At 46.9% G+C, this 27298-nt stretch overlaps 1 protein-coding gene across 1 annotated transcript in view; it reads right to left on the reverse strand.

The window, feature by feature from the left end:
- The window catches only part of LOC135901468 (membrane metallo-endopeptidase-like 1), a 172948-nt gene extending 166145 nt beyond the window's left edge, over positions 1-6803 (reverse strand). Inside the window, exon 1 of the mRNA XM_065431278.1 lies at positions 6727-6803. The gene's annotated coding sequence lies outside the window, so the exon portion shown is untranslated. The remainder of the gene's footprint in view (positions 1-6726) is intronic.
- Positions 6804-27298: the final 20495 nt, after the last annotated feature.

Genomic DNA, 27298 nt, shown 5'->3' on the forward strand with positions numbered 1-27298 from the left:
GCAATTGCTCAGCTAGCTGAGACAGTCTCCAGTCACATAAAGTCTACCGCAGAATTTCAGCAGATGGTAGCCCACGAGCTTACCAGGATAGGTGCTGTGTATAGAGCTGAATGTACACAGAGCCTTACACAAAGCCCGGAACACGAACAACTTGCCACCACAGCCACCAAAGTGCTCAACACTAAGGGCTTCAAAATGACATCTGTATTGCCGGTAAGGGCAGAACCGTACACCAAAAAAGATGGCTGAAACTATTAAGATTATACAATGGAATTGCAGATCCTTTAAGCAAAAGCGTGCAGCACTGCAGTTCCAACTCGCTAGCTTTGATCCCAAGGTAGATGTTGTAGCCCTACAGGAAACAGGCACGCAAGTCAAAATTACTGGGTATACCACGTTCAATGAGTTAACTGAAGCCGACAATAAACCTTCTACGGCAGTTGCGATACAACGCAACCTAACGGCGATGCAAATTGATCTGGAGGAAGATAAAATTCCTTACACGTTTGTACAGCTACTGCCTAGGAAAAAGGAGCACAGATGTGTATTCATCCTTAACTTGTACAGCTCCCCGAAAGATAAAAGGAACAGAGTTATTGCCCTCCTGAAAAAAGCATGTAAAGCCGCAGAGAAGGAACAACTGGTTGTTGTAGGAGATTTTAACGCTCCGCACACAGTCTGGGGATACCAAACCTGCACTAGGAAAGGCAATGCACTATATTCAGTGACAAGTGACTTGGAACTTACACTCATCACTGACCCAGATAGGCCCACGCGTATCGGCGACAGTGTAAGCAGGAATACCACACCCGACTTATGCTTCGTCAAAAATGCCAATGGTGCTCTTTGGGAAAACACCGAAACTAGTCTTGGGAGCGATCACTATATCGTTGTTATCACTATCCCTTCAAAAGGGCATAAAAGGAAAATGAAGCTGATTCCACATACCAAATGGGATGTATTCCGATACGTAAGAAACCGTAAACAGCTCACCGATATAGCTGACCTCAGAGCGTGGATGAATGAGCTTATCCAGAATGTGGACAATGCCACAACCATGGCAACCATGGCACCGATAGAAGAGGAAGGCCCCGTGCCAGACTCAAAACTCCTAGGTCTATGGCAAAAGCATAAAGACCTTCAGCAGAGATGGCTAAAGAATAAGATCGACCGCACGCTGCGCCACGAACTCGCCGCCCTAGAGAAAGAGATTCAGGACTACTCTAGCGAGCTCAGCACTATGCAATGGAACCAATTATGCGACAATATGAATGGCCAGTTAAACAAAAAGAACCCCTGGACCCTGCTTAAACACATGCTAGATCCACAACACTCTAAAAGTGCTGCTCATAAAAGGATTCAGAAAATCGTACACAGTTTCCCGGGAACAGACTCTGAATTCGTAAACCTCTTGATCGGGCAATATCTTAATACCGAACGGGAGCCGGGTGCATATATAGAGTACAGAGGAGACGAAAACACAACATTAGACGAAGACATCACCGAGGCCGAAGTACGCGCCGCTCTCAGCTGCCTACGCACGACATCATCAGCCGGTAAAGATAGGCAATATTGAACATAGGCAATATTAAACATAGGCAATATTGAAAGCAAAACCATAGAGCTCGGCATTAGAGGTACACCACAGGGAGCAGTACTTTCTCCTTTCCTCTTTAATACTACCATAAGTGGCTTATCCCGACAGCTCAAAGAGATTCCTCATATCAGGCACGCCATCTACGCCGATGACGTAACGATCTGGACGTGCACTGGGTCGGATGGAGAGATTTCAGAATCACTGCAGGCAGCGGCTGACGCAGTGCAGAAACACGCTCGCAACAATGGCCTGAGCTGTTCGCCGCAAAAGTCAGAATTGCTTATAGTCCGGAAAAAAAAATCCCGCAAATGCGGCTGCTAATTTGCCGGCACACATTCAGGTGCAGGTAGCTGGACAGCTGGTCCCACCCGTTCCTAAAATCAGAGTGTTAGGATTGTGGATCCAGCAAAACACGCACAACCAAGAAGCCATAGCATGACTACAAACTACAGCTGGGCAATTACAGAACCTTCTCAGGAGGGTCTCCAACCGACGGCACGGAGTTAAGGAGAAAGATGCCTGCAGGCTAATCCAGGCTTTCTTTCTATGCCGAGTGGCGTATGTCTGCCCTTACCTGCATCTCAGGAAGAGGGATTTGGAACGGATTAACGGTCTAATCCGAACGTTATTCAAACAGGCTCTTGGGCTACCAAAATGGACTAATACAGAGGCACTCTTGAGTCTAGGGGTGCATAATAACGTTGAGGAAATCATAGAGGCCCACAAATGGGCTCAAACAGTTCGATTATCCGACACACATGCGGGACAGCGGATCCTCGACACCTTAGGGTATCGCCCAGCCTTAGACATCCCGCAACGACAGCGAATACCTAACGCTATCCGGACCAAGATCATTATCCCTCCGCTTCCGAAAAACATGAGCACTCAAAACAGCGGTAGACGCAAAGCTAGGGCGGCGGCACTCTGGCAATGCTACAAAAACCAACCCGCCATATACGTGGATGCTGCTCGCACCAGTGATGGTCGACACACCATAGCCGTCACTAATGGCGACGGGCACACCATCAGCTGTGCGACGGTAAACACATCTTCCATTGTGGAGGCGGAAGAGGCCGCCATCGCCATGGGCACCTCCATTCCAGGCACCAAGATTATTATATCCGACTCGAAAACAGCGATTCGTAACTACACCTCAGGTTTCATTTCCCCTGGAGCATTCAGAATAATTAACAAAAACCTCAATCAATTGAAGTTGGTGTGGGTACCCGCTCATGCGGGCAACCCTGGCAATGAGGCCGCCCATCTAGCCGCCCGAGCAGCTAGTAACCGGGAGGTGGGCTTGCCCGACGGAGTTGAACGGCATGAAGGTATCCACACCTACAACGAAATGACCGTTTATTACCGCGAATCCAGGCGAATATATCCATCCCCGCACGAGACACTGACAAGAATATAGGCCACTAACCTCAGGAGAGTACAGACTAGATCTGTACTTAGTCCAAAAAGGCTAGCTGCAATGACCGGTGGTGAATATCCACCAAACTGGAAACATTGTAACTGTCCCCTTGCGGACCAAGATCACATCTTGTGGGGATGCCAAAAGAACCCTACCCCGAGGGAACTCTTTCGGCGAGCTCCCTCACATGACGAGTGGGAGAAAAAAACGAAAACTTCCAACCCGCAAGACCAGATACGGTTGGCGGAATGGGCTGATAGCGTCGCGGCAAAGCAGACGCCACGCTAGCCCACACCGCTGGGAAAGAAAGCTCCGCTAAAACTTGACAATATAAGTTTTTTCTCTCTCTCTCTCTCTCCCTGAGCATCTCCACATCAGCGTCTTAACAGCTGCAATTATCCCTGACTCTGCGCAAAAGTATTTTAGAAATTGCAGCGCTTACCTTTCTACTAACGTGCAAGCATAGACGAAAGCTAGATAGAATAGAGAGGAGGGCGAGAGGAGGCTGAGAGTGGGCAGAACCGACGCAGACGCGAAACGAGTGCCTTGCCACTCTTCGCTCGCAGTTACCACAGAGGGGGGCGGGGGGGGGGGGAGGGTGCTAGGCAAAAGATGACGGGTGAAGGAACAAGACGCTGCTACTATGGATGTGACAGAACTTGCGGGCAAAGGGGACAAATTTAAGTACAAGGCACGGTGCGGTACGTTTATGCTATTTCGAAAAATAAACAGCCTGCAAATGTGTCAAGCGGATCAGTTACAAAGGCGCGAAGAAGCACAGCCCCATTAGAGGGCACCGTATCGTCTAGGCGACGCCACGGAAGCAGTCACATGTCAAATCAATACTTCTGTGCACGTCGCGGTATCTTTGCGGCTATGACATTGCTCGAGGTCGCGGAATCGTTCCGAACCGTGGCAGCCGTATTTCTACAGAGGCGAAGTAAAATATCCCCGTGCACTTACACTTAGGGACACGTTTCAAAACACCCTCGTGTCAAAATTAATCAGGGGTCCGCCATTACAGCACGCCTCATAATGCGATTGTGATTTTGGCACGTACAGCCCCATAATTCAATTAAAATTTAATACTTCAGCAACGATGCTATGTGTCATGTGAGACAACGAATACGCTCAACCCTCCCAGAGGCTATGAAGTATGGCGCACCACAACGCCTCAAGCAAACATCTCCTCCTGTGTATTCTTTCTACTACACAAAAAAAGAGCAGTGGTGCACGCAAGGTAACGTTTAACGCCAACTCGCCAATGTCGTGTTGGACTAAACATTGAAGAAATTAAAAGTTCGCGGTCAATGTCACCGCTAGTTATCGTTAATCAAAGCGAACAGCACATAAAGATTTGCTTACATCGATTGCCGCTGTGCGTGGCATCTGTATATATATAATTTTTTTTTTACTTTGATGTTGTAACGTTGTGCCTGTTTGGCTCGCAACACATAGGTGCACTGTACTTGCGAGGCCATGTGAAAAGTTTCCACCCCACCTCACGTATCCGTTTCTTGTAAGCCTGTGACACGATGCCTCATTCCCCACTTTGGCAAATACGCCCTCGTTAAACCGTCTTGTAGCTTCTGCACAGCAAGATGTTTCTTTAACCAACCTTCGGGCCTTAAGGTAGAGGGGTGAGGAGCGGGGGCTACGGGGCAGCTAAATACTCAATGCACCTGCTGATGGATAAGCCTGGCAGTATGATAAATAAATGCCATATAAACTATGCTGATCAAACAGGCAATGACAAAAACAGGTATTTGTACTGTGCATCAACAAGACTAATAAAAGTGTGAGGGCGAAATCGAATCCATCAAATCTTTGCTTTGAGTTCTTGATAAATTTGACTTCGCCCTGTCATCTGCTAGCCGCTTGGTTGGCTCAGATGGTAGAGCGGCTACCCTGGAAAGGCGGTGGTCCCGGGTTCGCGTACAGCACTGCAGGACGAATTTTTCTTCAACTGCTAGGCTTTTCTTTCGAGGAATCCCTATGGGTTTCTTTTGTAGAAATTGCTACCATTGGGTGAATGTCTCATTTTCCGTTTATTTATTAGTTCTCTCCACCTTGTGGATTTCTGCAAAACTATTACCTCAAATCGACCAGGATAGCCACAATCTAAAAAAGAAAAAAAAAGTGCGTGAGTTGACGCTCACGTCGTGTTATCTGCCGCTTTAAATCTCTCTCAACTTACCGCTCCTTTGAAGCAACTGCACATTTATTGACCATGTGATAAAAGCAGTCAATTATTAGCTCTGTATTGTGGTAGAGTTCCTTGTCCTCTTGCGTGCCCTTAAGTAACGCATAGCGCAGAGGTTATCGCCTAGCGTTTTCTCTTGAAGCAGCATTATACAATTCGTAGGCAAGCCTAGCACGGTCTCACACGGCCTGCGTATTGCTTTTTTCGTGTCGAATACTTTTGTCAAATGCTCGCCATTAGACTAGCAGCAAACTTTTTTTTTGCACTTAGCTTTGTAAGGAATGATAGGATGCCATGCGACACGAGGCATAACCTTTCACTTTATTTGATGCTGCTTTCACGGTAAACTTTTTTAGGATACGTCTATAGTCCCGAAGTAGTGTCCGGAAATATCAATTGATATATAATTTGCAGTGAACAAGCTTTCTTAACTCCTTACTCTTACACAAGTTACATTATTGTATTGCTGTCCCTTTGTAAAAACTGCAATAATTGCCTAAATGGATTGAAAATAGGCCCGATGCGCGAGTAGAAATATTCGAGCCTATTGCTTCCATTATTTGGCTCCAACGGTATAGATTCAGCTATAACTGTCAATACAGCGGACAATGAGGCTGAAGTCGCTATTGAAACTCTAGTTCTATGCTTTACCTTCAAATTTTCGGACATGGCCACCGTGCATTCATTAAAATGATGCGATGACCGCAAAAGTTTAGTAGTTTCGCTTAAAGGCGGAAGCAAGGAAAGCGATAGAAAAGTTTGGCTTTGCGATGAAGCTCCTCGGCCGGTGTTGTAACAAGGCGCAGCTGGCGCGGCGTATCCCGTCGCGCAACTGCTGCTGCGCAGCAGGAACAACACCAAGGATCCTACCAGGCGTCTCAGAAAATTTCCCTCACAGGAGCGCGTCCTGTGAAATTTCAGGCGTCGAACATCGATGGGACACAAAATAGACATATTTAGCGGAGCGTTTACGGTCCGCTCTACTCAAACTAGTGTATCCCACAATATACACACAGCTATTCAGCAGAACTCAAGCGGAAACAGTAGCATGCGTGCATACAGCGCTCACGCCGGCAGCGCAATGTAGAACGTTCCGCACGTCCTGCTACGGAACCAAATTAGCGGAGCGTTACGGTGCGCCTACTTGATTCATTTACTTGGTTACTTGGCTAGTTTACTTGAAATGGGTGCCGTCTCTGGAAGGCGCGCTAGTTAAATATGAGAAATCAACGCAGTTCATGCATACACCGGAGCGCGTTAAATATACGCGGAGCGTATAAGCAACGTTCTGCTGAAGCTGTAGTCACATTTCGAATGTTTATGCGCCCTCAATCAGATTTGCACGCACGGCGTTTGCTTCACGCGAGAGCAACGAGCTTTAACCCCGTAATCGGAAATGCATCTTAGCTCGAAGCCCGTGCATGCCTTGATCTGAATGACGCCTCTGCTGTTTTTCTTTGCTGCTTGAGATTCTCTTTGGTAGCCGCGAATCGATTCTGAAGGACTCACCTTTTTTTCACGGAGCACCAAGCGAAAACAGGTCGCGCAGAAACGAGCTGTACTTCTTCTTTCACTACACACGATGAAAGCGCATCGGGGCCACGAGAAAAACGATGATGATGATGATAAAAATGCGTTGTGGCGCGAGCCCAAAAAAGGAAACGCAATGATTCTCGGGCAGCATGAGGCAGAAGTGCGATTGAGGACATGTTTTACACGGTGGACGGTGCAGAATAGTTTGGAGCGATGGCGTATGATAGCAATTTAAAAACAATACTGAAAGGTAACTATTTCAAAAGCGGTTATTGGTGGTCTTTTCTGAAATTATAGGCGTAAAAATTAAACAAAGACCCACAATATTCGCCGTCGTTTTCCACCATTTTATTCTTCTGGTGCTTGTTAACAGTAAGCTTAATTATTAGTGCTGAGTATTAGATCGCTTTGCTGAAAGTGGAAGGCAGTCACATAGATGTAACTTTACATTGAGCGTTCAGCGATGGTGAGAACTCGATTGGAAGCTGGTCCTGATATCCATCATCAAAGATCATATATTGGCAATATGAAAACAGCAGTATGTGTAAAACTAATTTAATGTGTTCCGCGGGCACTAGCCGTATTCACAAAATCTGGTCGCAGAAATTCGTCTGCGACGCACGCTGGCATTCATTTAAAGATGTGAACTTTAACTCATAATTTTTGGCGCCGCCCTGATATGTCGATTTTAGTGCCCCAGTTTCGTACAGTGTGTTGAACAGCGGATATATGTTGTTACAAGAAACATCAAGAGATGGCGCCACACATACTAAAACTCCTTTATTCGTGAAAGTAGCGACACTCTAAAATCATTGGTGCCGCACCCTCAACCGCGCCACTGCACTTCGGTGTTACGTCATCACTGTCAACACGTTTGCGCTTCCCGCACATTGATTGGCTGCGGCGCGCGAAACCGGCCTATCAGCTAACCCTCACGTTCGGGAGACGCGAGGGTCAACTTGTTTTAGCAATTTTTTCTTACTGTTTTTCTGGCCGCCATTCGCGGGCCACGTGTTGATCACGCTGCACCGGCACACGTGCGTTTTCCAATTAGGTAAGCTTCGTTCGCCGGATACATGCCTGGTGTTAACCGATGCAGCGAGCTTTCATGCAAAGTGTTAGTTCACTGTGCGCCATGCACTGTGCCCATATTTAGTGCAAGTTAAATTTTGTATTCATAACACTCTCATTGGGGTGCTCTTGGGAGCTGCATTTATATGAAAAAATTATGTTCACGCATTAAAAAAGAACGAAAAAACATTCAAGTCGCAATAGCTATGCCGAGGCTAACGTCCAAGAACATTTTTTTTTTTTTGCGAATCGCCTACCAGTTTCGAACGCTTAATCACCCCTGCAAATCTCTGAAGCACTTGTCCCGTTCATTAATTAGTACTCGCATTCCTAGAAACTCGACAATTCTGTAGAGTTAAGTGCCGGAAATTCTAGGACACCGGCTGCGAATGGCTTCAAGAACCAAAAAAAAAAGATTGCACGTAAACAATGGTATCCTGTCAAACCAAATAATCTTAAGTCCTTATGCATGAATTTAAGAATGTTACCTGATTTTTCAAAAGCATACTGTAAGCACCCACCCTTGTTTGTGAGGTTCCGATTAAAAAAATATCACTTAACCGCTGTTAAAAGTTATGTTGGCATCCGCTGTGCAGTAAGCAGCCAGCAACACGAACGAAAATCGCATAACTGACGGGATTTATTCGCGGCTTGTCACAGAATACGAGCTACACGCATTTCATTTGGCTCCCTTAATTCTGCAGAATGTGCGTGTTGCATGCTGTTGGTTTATTGTGAAGCGAAGTTGAAGCGCGTGCATTGTTTCCCTTATTGACTCTTCACACAAGCCCACAAGGCGACTAGCGTAACAGCATTTGCTCGTGCTTTTGGTGCCCTCAATAAAGGTGGATTTACTGTAAAAAACCGTCATGTGTATTCTTGCTTATTTTTCTTAAGCTTCTTTCTAAAGCCACGCATATGAAATGAACACATGAATTGCTTGCGCTGCTTAAATTCACCGCATACCGTACTCCGCCGTGCTATGGATGCCCAAAGCGGTGCGGCCACGGATAGCAAGCCACTGAACGACAACCATTATTTAGGGTGCTTCCATTAGTTTATCGCGGAGTTTATTTTCAAAAATATTCGTCAGCACGACTTATATCGCAAGTTTAGCATAGTCGTATCAGTGCCAGTAGGAGATGACTTCTACAATAACACTTCAAACGACTGAAACAACAAGTGCGAGTATTCCTTCTTCCGCGTCGGCCGCCGGCCTGAAAAGCGTGCCGTGGGCATTGCGCCGGCCCGTGGTAGAGTGAGTGAAATCAGAGGAAAGTTGAGGAGGAACGTGCGCGCGAGGAGGAAAGTGCGCACGAGCAGGAGAGTGTCACTACTTTCCTGAATATAGGGGTTTTAGTACGCACAGTTTTACACATGCCCACGCGCCGCTTCTGAAACCTCCGTCGCGGCTTCGTCCTCTATGGACTCGGAGCAGACGAAGTGCCAAGTTACGTCTGGATAAACAAACCCTGTTAACACCCTTAGCAAAACTCCAGTGCTCTATCGTCCACTATACAAGACATTACGAAACATGGTGTCCCATGTGAACTAGTCCTAAAATTAGCGCATCAGTCATGGAGAAGATTCTTTCATCTCCAAAATAATTCGACTCCAGGTGAAACACTACGGAGCAATGGAGAGCCTTCGAGCAGAGTTTCACATTGTACCTCAAAGCAACTGACACGACGACAACACCATCTGACCGGCAAGCAGCACTTCTATTGACCGTCGGTGGTTCTTCACTGCTTGATATCTACAACAATTTTGGAGATCGGTAAACCGACTGAAGAAGAACCAAATCCAGAATTTAAGTATGCTTATGTCATCAGCTTCCTCGGCGAGCATTTCTTACGGAAGCATAATGAGCTGTACTCGCTATACATCTTCCAAACTCGCATGCAACGGGAGGAAGACGTATAGTTCGACAGCTTCGTAACAGACGTGAAAATCAAAGCGCGCGACTGTAGATTCAGAAACAAAAGAGAAGAAATGGTCCGCAACCAGATCGTCTGCGGCATCTATGAGGAAAGGCCCGTGCAGACATTCTCAAGCTAGAACATCTGTGCGTAGAGAAGGTTGAAAAGGTGTGTCAAGTAGACGAAGCAACGAAAATTCAAATGAAAACATTTAAGGAGGATACTCTATCAAGCAGCGAGACCATGAACGCAGTGAAGAAATTCGTCTATCGCACCAATGCCAACTCGAAGAGCGCAAAAGGAAAGCCACAAGAATATAGGATACCAAAATGCAGGTCATGCGGTAGTAGCCACGAGCGCAAAAGAGAAGCACGCTCAGCTAGGAAGCAAACCTGCGGAAAGTGCAATAAACGAAAGCACTTTGTGGCAGTTTTTAAAAGCAGCAAGGTAGTTGTACGCCGGGCATAGATAGCGAGGATGAAACTGCACTGGCATATCAAAGCCAGAAACTAAGCTCAGTCCACACGTTTCTGTGTGAGAAGGGAACATAAGTAAAATTTCAAGTGGACACCCGTGCAGCTGTTGACGTGATCCCAGCTAGACACGTCAGACTGTAGGAAATACAACCGTGCACAAGAACACTGAACGCGGAAGGGAAGCGCGGTTCACTGTTCCGACACAGAGTAAGCAGAAGTTACAACCGCAAACGCACAGAGATATTCAGTGAAGGTTGTGGTGGTTGAAGATGACCTCACACCGCTGATTGGAAGAGTGACAGCAGAGAAAATGATAACCTTAGACTACAACCCTGTGATTGTAATCGATAAAATTCCAGAAGCACATTTCACTCATCGCATAGTCGAAAAATACCTAGATGTTTTCTGGAGACACTCTAGCAATACTGCCGGGAAAATTATACACTTGGTGACTAAGCCAGATACTCTTCCCAAAGCGATAACGAATTGTATAGTGCCTGTCTGGATTAAACCGCAAATAGAACAAACCTTGGCAAGCCCGAAAAAAAAAGTGTCATTAAAATCGAAACAGAGCCAACGCACTGGGCAAGTGTATTAGTTGTTGCAAGGAACAAAAATGATGAAATGCGAATATGTATTGAGCCATAAGCGCTCAACGAGGCTCCTGAACGAGAACGGCACATATTGCGCATCCTCGATGATGTGCTACCCGATCTTGCCAAAGCAAAAATCTCAAGACTAGACTTCCGAAAGCTACTGGCAATGTTCTCTCGATGATGAGTCAAGCTTTATAACCACATTTCAAACACCAAAAGGCCGTTACGATGGCTCCACTTTCCGCTTGGACTTGTGTAAGAAGCGAACTTTTCCAGAAAAGAGTTCAAGTGGCGCTTGAATGACTTAGCAGAGCCTCCTGCGTTGCAGACGACACACTTGTCTTTGCAGGGGGCGAAAATAAAAAGATGTTGTCGAAGATCACAACAAAAAATTACAGAGCCTACTCCAGAGAGGCCGACAAATTGAAGTCCGTCTCAAAATTGAAAAAAACGCAGCTTGTAGCCGTATCAACTGTCTTCCTAGGACACGTGCTGTTAAAGGAAGGACTAAAAGTTGATCCAAATAAAGTCAAGGCAATTGAACCGATGCCCAAGCCAATCGATGTCCAAGGAATGGAATGCTTCTGCGGGATGATCAACTACCTCTCCAGATTGTTGCCGAAAATTTGCCGTGTATTAAAGCCATTGAGAAAACTCACTGTCTAGGATACACCACGGATTTAGCGAAAACCGCAAGAAGCATTTTAATATGCAAAGGATGCTGTGACAAAGGCTCCAACTCAGGCTCACTTCCACTCACGAAAGTTAGAAATTCAATGTGATGCATGTGATCTCGGACTCGGAGCTGCTCTCCCTCAAGATGGACAGCCAGTCTCGTTCGCCAGCACAGCACTTACACCGACAGAAATCTGCTATACACAAATTGAAAAGGAAACCTTGGCTATCGTCTTTGCATTAAACAAGTTCCAACAGTGCACATTCGGAAGAGAAACAAAGATCATCAGCGATTGCAAGTCCCTTCAAGCCATCCTGAAGAAAGGATTGGATCAAGTTCCAAGACGACTACTGGGCATAATCCTTTATACAACATTGTGATCGAGCAGACAAGGCAAAGAGTTACTTTTGGCTGATACGGTTTCACGTGCGTTTCTCCTTAACGCAAACAATCAAGCACTCAAACACATCGTCGACTTACACTACCTTGCTGTGAGAAAAGAAACCCTGGAGAAGATTCGGTCTGGGTCTGAGAGTGACTGCAAAGATCGAAAGCAGTTATCTTGTCACGTTGACCACAAGATAAGCGTGAACCACCCCAAAGCATGCGCGTGTACTTCACATACGGAGATGAGCTTACAGTTGAAACAACCTCATTTTCAAGGAATTAAACCTAATCGTCCCAATGTCTCTTAGAGGTGAGATCAAAGCAACACTTCACTGCTCACCAGTGGCGTAGCCAGAAATTTCGTTCGGGGGGGGCTTACTGCGCAGCTCGGCCTGCTCCTTATATATATATATATATATATATATATATATATATATATATATATATATATATATATATATATATATATATATATATATATATATATATATATATATATCCCATTCACCAACCTTGTTTACATTTTTGTACATATGCAACGACCAGGGGAAAATCTCAATGACGCTTTCCTTTGTTAGAATGTATTGCGCAGGAGCAGCTGTCACCGGTTGTGCATTGAGAGTAATTGCTCCGAAATTATAGTCACAACAGAAAGCACATATAAAAAGCAGGAGTTCTGCAACATATACGAGGGCGAGTCAAATGAAAGTGAGCCAATGCGAATATATGACAAACGGGGTACTTTATTTAAAAGTAGTCACCATGAGTATTTAGACACTTGTCCTACTAACGAGTCGCGTAATTCCCGTCTCATAAAGCTCCTTGGGTTGCTGCCTCGAAAATCTGTAAATGACTACACGTCATCTTCCGACACGAATCTGGTTCCCTTGAGCAGTTTCTTCAAATTTTACCAAATGTGGAAGACGCAAGGAAACAGGTCTGGGCTGCATGAGGGATGTTGCAGCATTTCCCACTTGAACATTGCCAGTTTTGTATTAACCACATCAGCGACGTGGGAACAGGCAATGCCGTGAAGCAAGATGTCCCCAATGCTCAATTTTCCACGTCGTTTGTTCTTAATTGCGACACGCAGCCGATCCGATCTTTCACAATATCTGAAACGATTTAGAGTCTCTCCAGGTTTAGAAAATTCGATCAATAGTGGCCCCTAACGATCTAAAAAGAAGTCAGCGCTTTTCCGGCATAAATGACGGCCTTTGTTTACCTTGGGCGTGGTGAATTCAAATGTTTCCACTGTAAGCTTTGCCGTAGTGTTTCAGGCTAGTAACAGCGGCACCATGAGTCATCCCCAGTCACAATTGCAGACAAAAAGTCGTCACCCTCATCTGGGGTTCTTTGACGTGCACTTAAATCTAAGTACACGGGTGTTTTCACATTTCGCCTCCATCGAAATGCAGCCGCCGTGACCGGGATTCTATTCCCCCGACCTCGTGCTCAGCAGCCGAACACCATAGCCACTGAGCAACCACGGCTTTGTCAATTGCGTTGGGGGTGACTGCACGGTGGCTTTGGCCCCGCCATGGATCTTCTTTGTAACTTTCACGTGCTTCTTTGAACAGTTTGCTACAATGCTTCACAGTGGCCAATGACACGCAATGTTCAGCGCATACGGCAGCTATACGGCGAATAAATTTTTTTTGGGAAACATCTTCATTTGCCAAAAGCCTCACGACACCAAGCTGTTCAACTTTTGAAGTGTCCATTATGCCACGAAACCATATTCAACCCCATGTATGAGAGCATTATAGAACATTTAACCTCACCTCTGCATGTCACTTGTAAATGAGATGAGTATGTGCTACGCGCATGCCTCGAAAATAATGAACCGAACCATTATTGCTCGTGGCGGGTTGTCTCACTTTCATTTGACTCGCCTTCGTACATAAGAAATACGAAGATACAATGGAATGTACAAAGGTGAAGATACAGCTTGATACAGGGCAAAAAATTGTCACGGGAAACAATGTTCACTGCGCATATGCACAAAACCTCGCAACAAGATATTTAAATATACGTATAAGTCACCAATAAATCTACGTACCTAAGAAAAAGTCACTATATTTAATGCGTCGAACAAGGCAAATAAACAGGTTGCGCAACCACAGATTCACAGATCACAGCACCCCCCCTCTCCCTCCACTCCCAAAATGTATCGCGTGCGACAAAAGGCGGCGCGCTTCCTCCCCGTTTTTGTCCCTTGCGCACACAAGACTCAGCCACCATCGTCGGCTCACCCCCTCCCCTTCCCCCCCAGCACGCTTTCACTCGCACATAGAGCATGCGGCGCGCGGTCACGATGTTATCGCCCTTGGCCGTTATTTATACGGAACATGAGGGCAACGACAGGAATGTGCCTGGATTCTTCATAGAGCTGCTATCGCAGTAATAAAATAGCATCCGGCAACTGAAGCGTCCCGTCGCCCATTACTTTCCGCGAAAAAAGTAACAAAATGGAACTTTCACCATGCGAAAATTTGCTGCGCCGCAACAATGTGTTCTTTTTTGTGTGTGTGGGCGGGGGGCGGCGAAATAGAATAACGCAAAGGAAAGCATGTTTGGGCCTACTTTGCGTACCTAGTGTGGCTACCGAAGGAATATCGAAGAAAACGTGTGACGCTTGGTCCACAGAAAACCATACGCGCACTGCTCAGTATCCTACACCGGCGAGACAAAATTTTCCGGAGAGGTTGCGCTCAAGCGAACGCGTTGCAATCCATCGAGTCCCCGCAGTGCTGGCGTCTGCTAGCCAGAAAGCGTCCGAAAATGTAGTCGGCCAGAGAAGAACAAACGCGCATCCAAGTGGGCCGCGCGGTTATCGATGCAGCACGAGAAAAACGCACGCGCTCTGGCTGGATCGGCAGGCCGCGGGTTGCGAGAAAAAAAAAAGAAAAAGAAATGAGAAAGAGGCTCAATATATCCTCGCGAATAAAAGTCTAGGTAGAAAAATAAATAAGAACTTATTTACAATGGTGGCTTTAGTGTCTTGACATGGATGCTTTGGCGCAGGTGAAAAAAAAATGTCTATATTCTTTTCTGTGACCTGAGGGCACAAATGAACCACCACAACGCTTTGTCTCATCGGACCTCGCTGCGTGCTTTGTCAACTTGTCTGATAGTGTGTTGATTTGGCTTGTCTCGTTGTATGGCCCGATGTACGACTTTAGAAAAGTCGATGCACCTTTGGCGTCAAATGTTTACAACAGCATTAAACCCACAATGTTCCGGCATATAAAATCTAAAGCACGACTTTGAAAATGTCAATGGACCTTTCGCATCAAAATGTTATGAGAACTTTATACCCACAGCGTTTCAGAATTGAAATACAAGCGCTCCGTAGATTCCGCGGCCTCCGCGAGATGCCCAGACGAGCCCGCTCGCCTTCAAAACGCCCTTGAAATTTTGTGCCCGGTGGGGCTCCTTGCGTTACGGTATGCGACACCCGATGCATGGGGGTTGCCCCGAAATCCAGCCCGATTTAGCAATGTTCGAGCTAAAATGTCTTTTCGAGCGTGAATTAAGGACATTCTAGACAAAATCTAGCATGATTTCTGGCGCCGGGAGTTGTTTTGGTCGGCGGCACATGACAGCACGAAAAAATTTCGGGGGGGGGGGGGGCTGAGCCCCATAAACCCCCCCCCCCCCTGGCTACGCCCCTGCTTCTCACATCTTGGGATTGAAAGGTGTCTATGACGCGCTTGTGAATGTGTACTTTGGCCAAAAATGAATGCACATATAAAGGATGTCATCGCAGTGTGCAAAATATACCAAAACACGCACACTCTAAGCAACAGGAAACTATCTCTCCTCATCCAGAATCAAGCAATTTATGGGAGCGTGTTAGACGCGACGTTTTCGAATTCAAAGGAAAGAGCTTCTTGATCACATTGGATTCCTACAGCAATTTTCAGGAAGTGGACCAACTGAAATGAATGACCTCCAATCAAGTAATACTCAAACTAAAATCTCAGTCTTCTCGGCAGGGTATACCAAGAATTCTGATAACCGACAACGGACCACAATTCACCAGCGGCAGAGAATTCCACAACTTTTCAAAAAGCTGCAACTTCGGACATAAAACGTCAAGCCCAGGATACCCGCGTTCCAACGGAATAGTTGACTCAGCCGTAAATACGGCAAAAATGCTGTTCAAGAAAGCAGGAGACAGCCACTCAGACCCACAAATGGCGTTTCTTGATTAAAGAAACACTCTGCTGCAAGAACTGAACGCCAGTCCAGCGGAATTGTTCTTGGGCCGCCGCACTAAACGGATTTTGAAAGAGAAAGTCGGAAAGGCAAGACACAACGTTTTATTACAACACACAAGCAAGGACTTGCCGAGCCTATGTGAAGGTCAAAGCGTCACAGTTCGACCATTGAAATACCGGACGTGGGTCAAAGGAACAATAACTAGAGGAATTGACGAACGATCTCATGGCATTCAAGTTAGCGACAGTGTCCTGCCAAGGAACCGAGCATTTATCAAACGAAGACCTTCTGTAACTGCTGATAACAGCCAACACGAACAGCCCAACACTACAACGCAGCCAGAAGAGGATACCCAGCGCGACGAATTAAGAGGCTCGAGGATTTTGTCGTCGCTTGAACGGGTATGTCTGAAAATAGGAAGGGTGTTACAAGCAAGATCAAGAGATGGCGCCACCATCCCGTACGCACAGTGTTACACACTGGCCACGCGCTCTTTTTGAAACCTGCGCTCCCTCCGTCGCGGCCATCACGGCAGCACTTCTCCTCTTGAACTCGGAGCAGACGAAGTGTCAAGTTGCGTCTGGCCCTCCTGCTCCCTTCCTCCTACTCGTCGACAGCCCCGTCTCTAACCACTCTACTCTGTACTTCCATGTAGCCACACCCATTGCGGTGTACCTTACGCTTATTAAACCCAGTTTACCCCTGTTAACAAAAGTCCATTGTTCTATCGTCCACTTTGCGAGACATCACGAAACATATGTCTATGTTCTTTCACGTCTACTTTACATGAAGCATTACAGGCAAAAAAACCAAAGATGAAACAAGCGCAATGTATACATACACACTAAATGGAGCACTTAACCAATATTTAACATTTCAAGACAACCACCTTTCAACATTCTTATGTATGAGTTAAAGCGCAGCGCCCGATTTCGCACGCTGTGCACAAGGAAACATGACTAGCGGTATAATTCAGTGCTGCACGAATACTGAGGCAGAACAAGCGGATCGCAGAATATGATCACGCGCTGAAATCCGGTAGAAAATGGCATAGTTTGGGTACCTGCGCACTAGACCGCAAGACCGTGGGAACAAGCAGACGAAGCGGAAGTACATATCTCTTGCTTCGGTGCGAAGCAAAACAAAAAACAAGCAGACATTCTGTTTGTGTTTTATTATTGCTCTAAAATTTAACTCGTGAATTCAAGCAACAGATCGCACGCATAACAGCTGTTTTCCCGAAAAATTATAGAAGCCACGTGTCACTCCGAGCGACGTCGCACTGCGGACACGACTACGTAGGCGCAGGGGCACGACTACGTCACAGTCCGGCTTGGAGTATGACAGCCGCCAGCAGAAGGAAAAACGGCGTTCGGTTTGAAATTTTCCATCTTTCCGCGGCAGGTAGCGATGTAATACTTTGCAGACACGATCTTTATCGCGCAATGTATGCTCTGCGCTTGTCTGTTTAAACTGGCCGGACCTGGGGAGGGGCCCTTTAATACCGTTGCTGGAAAGGTTCAACCAATGAATTCATTCATTCGCGCTAAGCTACTACTTCGAATATGGACGACCATCTAGCCCAAAAGTCAACTCTTCTAGAGTTCATCTGAAGCTTTAGCATTGAAGTTAGGTAAGTCACTCGCTTGTCTTGCTAATGCCTTTGCTCAAGTATACTCTTCCAACAAATCAGCAGGCACAACCAAGCCGCCCCTGGCGCTATCGTTGTCTCTGATGTATGCTCCTTTTACACTTAGAGAGTTGGAACTAGCTATGAGCAGCCTCTGAAGTCGCTGTATGGTGGGACCTTACCTTAGCAGTCACAGGCTGTCTAACTTACCGGTTGGGAGACGACGTGGTCTGCTGAACTTCTTTAACGAAAAATGGGCGAGATGGGGATATCCCACATTTCTCTCAGCCGACTCCCTCAGCCGGCATCGGACAAAAAGTGCTCTACGAAGCTGAGTCACGCCCCCCGCGACTTCAAGCTTCCCATCTAGACTCTCATGAACCAATTACTACGTCTGAGTGAGTCTTCGGTCGGCAAAGCCCTCTTAGGATGTTCAGGTAAGCGGCCATGGTCACATTTTTATCCGACACTCAACACGCTTCGAGTGTTAGGATGGCCTTGCTCGAGACATAGGGAAAAGGTAGACCCACCCGGTATATTCCAGGATATCACATGCAGCTTAAGTGTGCCATGACTGCAGTCGAAGAGCTGCATTCCAGCTGGAGAAGCCAAGTCACTAGTTCTGGAACATTTGAAGACCACTTACCCGAATCGCCTGCAAGTACACACAGATAGTGTATCAGGCGCCTGCATGACTGTGCGCCTGTTCCTGACATGCACGCTACGGTCGGCCCGTTATCACTCGGTCGGCTGTAAAAGCAACACTTCCCAATAAACCTGCGTTCTTCTTGTTCTGGCTATCTTGCTTTTGTCACATCCTTCGCGGCACGGATACATGGCGTCAGAAGTGGCTACGACGGTCTAGCTTCAGCAGCGGTGGAGTACGAAGCATGGAACGGCTGCATGCCCCCGAGCCCCTGCGTCTGGTGGGGAACGCCTCGGCATCGTGGAAGCGTTTCAAGCAAAAGTTTGAGCTCTTCCTACAAGCAACGGAATTGAAGGACCAGCTAAAAAGTGAGGCTTCGAAAGCTGCACTTCTACTGAGCATCACGGGTGACTAGGCGCTCGATGTATTCAACAATTTCAAGTTCGAGCCGAACGAGAGCAAGGATGACTACTAGACTTTAATACAAAAGTTAGGCGCCTACTGCACAGAGGTGACCAACGAAGTGCATGAAAGATACCTGTTTCGCACGAAGACCCAAGCGGAAGGAGAACAGTTCGAAAAATTTTTACGTGACCTAAAGAAACAAGCCTCGCAGTGCAACTTTGGAAGATCGTACGACTCACTGGTAAGAGATCAAATTGTCTTTGGTACCAACAACGCTAAGCTACGGGAGAAGATGCTTCGTGAGAAAGAGCTGACGTTATTGCAAGCGGAAAATATGTTCAAAATTGCAGAGTCAGTCGCACAAAAGAATGAAGTGTAGCGCAAAGCAGACGGTTGCGTCGATGCCATTTCGAGGCGCACAAACGAGAACAAGGTTGGCGGGGAACAGTTGCAGTGCAGGCGTTGTAACCGCATGCACAGACCGAAGCAGTGCCCAGCATTTGGAAAAAAGTGCTACGTGTGGCAAGTTGTCAGTCACTTTGCTATATGCTGTGGGAAGTCGACAGAAGTGAGTGAAGTCAACAAACTTCAAGAGAGCGACTTTGATGTCCTAGACGTCTGCAGTAAAGCTGGAAAAACCAATGAATGAACTGTAAAAGCTCAAGTTAGTGCTCAGGGAATTTCTTTCAACATAGACACGGGATCACAAGCCAGCCTTTTGCCGTTTTCAGTCTATCGAAAACTGCCATCAAATGAACTACAGCCGACAAGCTCAGTGCTGCGGGCGTATAACGGCGGTGTCATACCGTGCTTTGGGACAGTGTCGAAAATTGTGCGTGTTGGAAATGCACACACTCCGGTGAAATTCTTCATTGTAAAAAATGGTCGCCAGCCCATAGTGGGACAAGAAGCCAGTGAGTCCTTGGGACTGGTTCACCGTACTGTGGATGCTGTGAACGCGGCTTCTGTATATGGTCCTCTGAAGGATTTCAGACATGTCTTCGATGGACTTGGTTGCCTGAAGCAGCCCTATCACATGGTCCTGAAACCTGGAGCAGTACCGGTTGTCAAGTCTGCTCGTCGTGTTCCTTTAGCCCTGGAGGAGCCTCTCAAAAATGAACTCGAAAGAATGGTGTGGCCTGAAATCATTGTGAAGGAACAGTAGCCTACTGACTGGGTAAGCCCCCTGGTACTTGTGAAGACAAAAGATGGTAGTCTACGAGTGTGTTTTGATCCTAGGAATATCAGCAGGTGAAAAGGCAGCATTTTCCCCTCCCTAAGCGTGAAAACATGGAAGCTAAGTTAGTGGGCGCCACGTACTTCAGCTGCTTGGATGCTAACTCTGGCTTCCACCAGATAGCTTTGGATGAGCAAACCTCGAAGATATGTACTTTCTCATCGCCTTTTGGAAGATACCGATTTTTACGTCTACCGTTTGGAATATCGTCTGCACCAGAAGTGTTTCAACAAACAATGACTCAAGTTCTAGACGGGCTACCGGGCGCACTAGTATACATGGCTGACATCTTGGTGTGGGGTTCAACGCGGCGAGCGCACGACGAGCGCCCAGTAGCTGTCTTGAAAGCAGCCGAAAAAGCTGGCTTAACTTTTAATGCACATAAGTGCAAGTTCGGCGTCACAGAAATCAAGTTTCTTGGTGATATAATAACCTCAAATTGTATATTACCGAACCCACAGCTCGTTAATAGCATGATTGAAATGCCGGAACCAACAAGCAAGCCCGATGTTTAATGCATGCTGTGTGTGTTAAACTACTTCGGAGAATTTGTGCCGCGTCTGTCTGAACGAATAGTGCTGTTGAGAGATCTTATCAAGTCTCGCTCAGATTTTCAGTGGACTGAAAACCACGCTAGGGAGTGCAAGATCGTAACGCAAGATTTGGCCACAGCTCCCGTGCTTGCTATTTTTGATACTCAAAAGGAAACCAAGATTTCGTGCGACGCTTCACGGCATGGTGTAGAAGCAGCTCTGCTGCAACGTCACAGTGATGACTGGTAACCCGCAGCATATGCATCACGCATTCTCACACAGGCAGAGCAGAGATAACGCTCAGATTGAAAAGGAGGCCCTCGGCATTTGCTTCGGATGCGAAAAATTCCATCAATTCGTCTACGGGCGAAAGCTGCTCATAGAAACTGACCACAAGCCACTCGTGTCGATAGCGGAAAAAGAAATTTATGACATGCCGCCCCGACTGCAAAGGTTTTTTCTTCGTCTGTTTAGGTATGACTTTGTTTTACGCTACATTCCGGCAAAGAACCTAGTTCTGGCTGATATGTTATCGCGATCCACGGCTGATGACTGCAGCAGACAAGACACAAACATGAACTACGTGGAAATTCGCGCAGTGCAGTCCCTAGGTTACCTGGTGACGCCAACGACAGAGCGTGAATTGCGGACAGAAACTGCGCGTGACAGCTACCTGCAGGTAGTGGTGGAACCTTTGTCAAGGAGCCAACCCGTTGAGGGTGAACTCAAGCCGTTTGCGCAAGAACTATCTGTTATGAATGGGGTACATTTTAAAGGCTCCAAAGTAATCGTACCCCAGAGCATGCGAACGAAGATATTGTCCAGAATTGATGCGGGACATCTTGGGGTTCAAAAGCGCAAAGAGAGGACACGCCGCCTTGTTTTTTGGCCAGGCCTTAACAGTGATATTGCGGCGCTACATGCAAGCTGTTCTACCTGTAAGAAATATGCTTATGCGCAAGCAAAAGAACCTCTACTGGTGCGGTCAGTTCCCAGATGCCCGTGGTATAGGGTTGGAGTGGATATATCTTTCTTTGCTGAAGACTCCTACCTTGTCGCTTATGATGCCTTCTCGAACTTTCCAGAGGTCCAACAACTCCGGGACACTACCTCAAGGACTGCGATAGCTGCACTAAGCGCTATCTTCGCAAGAGATGGCGTCCCGTTAGAAGTTTGCATGGACAGTGGTCCTCAGTTTTCGAGTTATGACTTCGCCATGTTTGCACGAAACTATGCTTTTTCACATGTAACTTCTATTCCTCTTACCCGCAGTCCAATGGTTTGGCAGAAAAAGGTGTACAGATTGTCAAAAGCGTCTTGAAAAAAAAATTTTTGAGTCCGGGGCGACTTCTGGCAAGGACTGCTGGCTTATCGCTCAGCTCCACTTGAGGACGGGCGATCCCCTTGTGAACTATTGCAAAGGAGGCGCCTGCGAGCCAATCTTCCCGACTTCCATGAAGTACCCTGCACCGAGGTGAAAAAGCACTGCCAGCACGCACAAGGCAAACCATTGCCGAGGCCTCTCGAGGGGACGTAGTACGGCTGCGAGGAAAGAGAACGTGGTCCCGGAAAGCGAGGGTAAGAGGCACGCAAGCTCCAAGGTCCTACGAGCTGGTAACTGAAGATGGGCACGTTCTGCGGCGCAACCGCAAACACCTCATAGAAACTGATGAGCCGTATGCTGAGACAAGCAGCGAAGACGGGGACGACAAAACCGAAGCGAGCACGCCTGTCGACAACCCTCAGGTACCTGCAATGCATTCTTCGGCCGGATCAACATCGCAGGCTTCGGAATCGTCACGAACGACTGATGGGGCCCAACAGTGCACAGCCAACACAGAAGGAAGGCCAACACCGGATTCTGTGCAGACCCCAGCTCCGAGAAGATCATCCCGGAGCACTAGACCCTCACAACGCCTTCGCTATGACGAGGCATTTATTCAAACTGCTGAAGTAATGTCAAGAGTCTGTTTTGTTTGTTCACACGAAAGAATTTATCAGGCGCGTGCATGACTGTGCGCCTGTTCTTGAAATGCGTGCTACGGTTGACCCGCTATCACTCGGTCGGCTATAAAAGCAACACTTCCAAATAAACCTGCGTTCTTCTTGTTCTGGCTATCTTGCTGTTACGTCCTTCGCGGCACGGATACAGATAGCTCTGTAGAAGTAGAGGAAGACCGTTGCGCAGCTGCATTCTATGTTCCCTCTCTGAGATATGCATGATCTGGCCGTCCGGAATGTATAGTTTCGTGGACAGTTGTGGAAGGCGTGGCAATAGGTGCTGCTCTGCGCAAACTAAAGACGTTGCCTCCCCAGAATGTGGCCCTCCTTACGGACTCAAAGGCCGCGTTGCAACAACTCTACCATGATCTAGCGTCCATCAAGTTGCGACGCAAATCACTAGCTCTCGTGAAAACACTCGCCAACAAAGGTTTTACAATAATATCGGTGGATCCCCTCCATTGGGATTCATGGCAACGAAACAGCTTAGGGTCTTGCATACGCAAGCCTCCATCATCCTTCCAAAGTCAAGGGCTCAAAAAGGGATCAAGTTCAAAAATCTGACATTTGAAATCACTTCTGGTCTTTTTGGGTTACACCACATATGCCATGCGTAACCAAGATATTTCGTAGAGAGGAAGCCTCTCTTCTATATCTAATAACGAGAGGACCTGCTAGTACACCCGTATGGGTATTTAGGATGGGGCGCATCACTCTGAACTGTACGACATGCGACGAGAGAGGAGGCATCGAATACTTTCTGTGGTCGTGTCCGAAATTCCAAGATCAAAGGGACCCTCTCTTGTAAAATCTGCAGCAAAAAGACCTTCCACGTGCGAAATCACTTCTGGTCTTTTTGGGTTACACCACATATGCCATGCGTAACCAAGATATTTCGTAGAGAGGAAGCCTCTCTTCTATATCGAATAACGAGAGGACCTGCTAGTACACCCGTATGGGTATTTACGACGGGGCGCATCACTCTGAACTGTACGACATGCGACGAGAGAGGAGGCATCGAATACTTTCTGTGGTCGTGTCCGAAATTCCAAGATCAAAGGGACCCTCTCTTGTAAAATCTGCAGCAAAAAGACCTTCCACATGCGTGCCTGCGACACCTTGTGTTCCCCGAAGGATCAGTTATAAACCGCAAGCAGGGGCGTAGCCAGGGGGGGGGGGGGGGTCTTATGGGGATTCAGCCCCCCCGAAATTTTTTCGTGCTGTCATGTGCCGCCGACCAAAACAACTCCCGGCGCCAGAAATCATGCTCGATTTTGTCTAGAATGTCCTTAATTCACGCTCGAAAAGACATTTTATCTCGAACATTGCTAAATCGGGCTGGATTTCGGGGCAACCCCCATGCATCGGGTGTCGCATACCGTAACGCAAGGAGCCCCACCGGGCACAAAATTTCAAGGGCGTTTTGAAGGCGAGCGGGCTCGTCTGGGCATCTCGCGGAGGCCGCGGAATCTACGGAGCGCTTGTATTTCAATTCTGTAACGCTGTGGGTATAAAGTTCTCATAACATTTTGATGCGAAAGGTCCATTGACATTTTCAAAGTCGTGCTTTAGATTTTATATGCCGGAACTTTGTGGGTTTAATGCTGTTGTAAACATTTGACGCCAAAGGTGCATCGACTTTTCTAAAGTCGTACATCGGGCCATACAACGAGACAAGCCAAATCAACACACTATCAGACAAGTTGACAAAGCACGCAGCGAGGTCCGATGAGACAAAGCGTTGTGGTGGTTCATTTGTGCCCTCAGGTCACAGAAAAGAATATAGACATTTTTTTTCACCTGCGCCAAAGCATCCATGTCAAGACACTAAAGCCACCATTGTAAATAAGTTCTTATTTATTTTTCTACCTAGACTTTTATTCGCGAGGATATATTGAGCCTCTTTCTCATTTCTTTTTCTTTTTTTTTTTCTCGCAACCCGCGGCCTGCCGATCCAGCCAGAGCGCGTGCGTTTTTCTCGTGCTGCATCGATAACCGCGCGGCCCACTTGGATGCGCGTTTGTTCTTCTCTGGCCGACAACATTTTCGGACGCTTTCTGGCTAGCAGACGCCAGCACTGCGGGGACTCGATGGATTGCAACGCGTTCGCTTGAGCGCAACCTCTCCGGAAAATTTTGTCTCGCCGGTGTAGGACACTGAGCAGTGCGCGTATGGTTTTCTGTGGACCAAGCGTCACACGTTTTCTTCGATATTCCTTCGGTAGCCACACTAGGTACGCAAAGTAGGCCCAAACATGCTTTCCTTTGCGTTATTCTATTTCGCCGCCCCCCGCCCACACACACAAAAAAGAACACATTGTTGCGGCGCAGCAAATTTTCGCATGGTGAAAGTTCCATTTTGTTACTTCTTTCGCGGAAAGTAATGGGCGACGGGACGCTTCAGTTGCCGGATGCTATTTTATTACTGCGATAGCAGCTCTATGAAGAATCCAGGCACATTCCTGTCGTTGCCCTCATGTTCCGTATAAATAACGGCCAAGGGCGATAACATCGTGACCGCGCGCCGCATGCTCTATGTGCGAGTGAAAGCGTGCGGGGGGGGGAAGGGGAGGGGGTGAGCCGACGATGGTGGCTGAGTCTTGTGTGCGCAAGGGAGAAAAGCGGGGAGGAAGCGCGCCGCCTTTTGTCGCACGCGATACATTTTGGGAGTGGAGGGAGAGGGGGGGTGCTGTGATCTGTGAATCTGTGGTTGCGCAACCTCTTTATTTGCCTTGTTCGACGCATTATATATAGTGACTTTTTCTTAGGTACGTAGATTTATTGGTGACTTATACGTATATTTAAATATCTTGTTGCGAGGTTTTGTGCATATGCACAGTGAACATTGTTTCCCGTGACAATTTTTTGCCCTGTATCAAGCTGTATCTTCACATTTGTACATTCCATTGTATCTTCGCATTTCTTATGTACGAAGGCGAGTCAAATGAAAGTGAGACAACCCGCCACGCGCAATAATGGTTCGGTTCATTATTTTCGAGGCATGCGCGTAGCACATACTCATCTCATTTACAAGTGACATGCAGAGGTGAGGTTAAATGTTCTATAATGCTCTCATACACGGGGTTGAATATGGTTGCGTGGCATAATGGACACTTCAAAAGTTGAACAGCTTGGTGTCGTGAGGCTTTTGGCAAATGAAGATGTTTCCCAAAAAGAATTTATTCGCCGTATAGCTGCCGTATGCGTTGAACATTGCGTGTCATTGGCCACTGTGAAGCATTGTAGCAAACTGTTCAAAGAAGCACGTGAAAGTTACAAAGACGATCCATGGCCGGGCCAAAGCCACCGTGCAGTCACCCCCAACGCAATTGACAAAGCCGTGGTTGCTCAGTGGCTATGGTGTTCGGCTGCTGAGCACGAGGTCGGGGGAATAGAATCCCGGTCACGGCGGCTGCATTTCGATGGAGACGAAATGTGAAAACACCCGTGTACTTAGATTTAAGTGCACGTCAAAGAACCCCAGATGAGGGTGACGACTTTTTGTCTGCAATTGTGACCGGGGATGACTCATGGTGCCGCTGTTACTAGCCTTTAAACACTACGGCAAAGCTTACAGTGGAAACATTTGAATTCACCACGCCCAAGGTAAACAAAGGCCGTCATTTATGCCGGTAAAGCGCTGACTTCTTTTTAGATTGTTAGGGGCCACTATTGATCGAATTTTCTAAACCTGGAGAGACTCTAAATCGTTTCAGATATTGTGAAAGATCGGATCGGCTGCGTGCCGCAATTAAGAACAAACGACGTGGAAAATTGAGCATTGGGGACATCTTGCTTCACGACATTACCTGTTCCCACGTCGCTGATGTGGTTAATACAAAACTGGCAAAGTTCAAGTGGGAAATGCTGCAACATTCTCATGCAGCCCAGACCTGTTTCCTTGCGTCTTCCACATTTGGTAAAATTTGAAGAAACTGCTCAAGGGAACCAGATTCATGTCGGAAGATGACGTGTAGTCATTTAGAGATTTTCGAGGCAGCAACCCAAGGAGCTTTATGAGACGGGAATTACGCGACTCGTTAGTAGGACAAGTGTCTAAATACTCATGGTGACTACTTTTAAATAAAGTACCCCGTTTGTCATATATTCGCATTGGCTCACTTTCATTTGACTCGCCCCCGTATATGTTGCAGAACTCCTGCTTTTTATATGTGCTTTCTGTTGTGACTATAATTTCGGAGCAATTACTCTCAATGCACAACCGGTGACAGCTGCTCCTACGCAATACGTTCTAACAAAGGAAAGCGTCATTGAGATTTTCCCCTGGTCGTTGCATATGTACAAAAATGTAAACAAGGTTGTTGAATAGGATATATATATATATATATATATATATATATATATATATATATATATATATATATATATATATATATATATATATATGTGTGTGTGTGTGTGTGTGTGTGTACACCGATCCATCGACTAATTTTATAAGGAGCAGGCCGAGCTGCGCAGTAAGCCCCCCCCCGAACGAAATTTCTGGCTATGCCACTGACCGCAAGGGAACTCTACGTCTCCTTATCGCATTCTTAAGTGAGACTGGTATGATGGAAATGTGATGAAACATTACAGTGATACTATTGAGGCGCTCCGGTCGAGCAATTTCCAGCCTTAATGACCAGGTTGCGTGCGTGCGTGCGTGCGTGTTCCGCTCGCAGGCCTCTATGGAGCCCGATGTCCCCATAAAGGGCAGGGTTTAGTTGACGAAGCGTTTGGCCGCT

This window comes from Dermacentor albipictus, chromosome 1, assembly GCF_038994185.2.
Source record: "Dermacentor albipictus isolate Rhodes 1998 colony chromosome 1, USDA_Dalb.pri_finalv2, whole genome shotgun sequence".
Taxonomy (NCBI): Eukaryota; Metazoa; Arthropoda; class Arachnida; order Ixodida; family Ixodidae; genus Dermacentor; species Dermacentor albipictus.